Below are 219 nucleotides of genomic sequence, written 5' to 3'. Positions count from 1 at the left end.
GCGAATTCTCCTATTCTCCAAGTGGGCGCCTGATGCTTGAACTTGAACTGAATTCCCTTGTTCTCCAGGTAGGCGCCTCATTCTTAAATTTGAAACGAATTCCCTTGTTCTCCATGTAGGCGCCTGATGCTGAAACTTGAAATTAATTCCCTCGTTCTCTAGGTGGGCGCCTGATGCTGAAACTTGAAATGAATTCCCTCGTTCTCCAGGTGGGCGCCT

This window comes from Nicotiana attenuata, unplaced genomic scaffold (genome assembly GCF_001879085.1).
Source record: "Nicotiana attenuata strain UT unplaced genomic scaffold, NIATTr2, whole genome shotgun sequence".
NCBI classification, from domain to species: Eukaryota; Viridiplantae; Streptophyta; class Magnoliopsida; order Solanales; family Solanaceae; genus Nicotiana; species Nicotiana attenuata.
Note: the sequence above shows the minus strand (reverse complement) of the source record.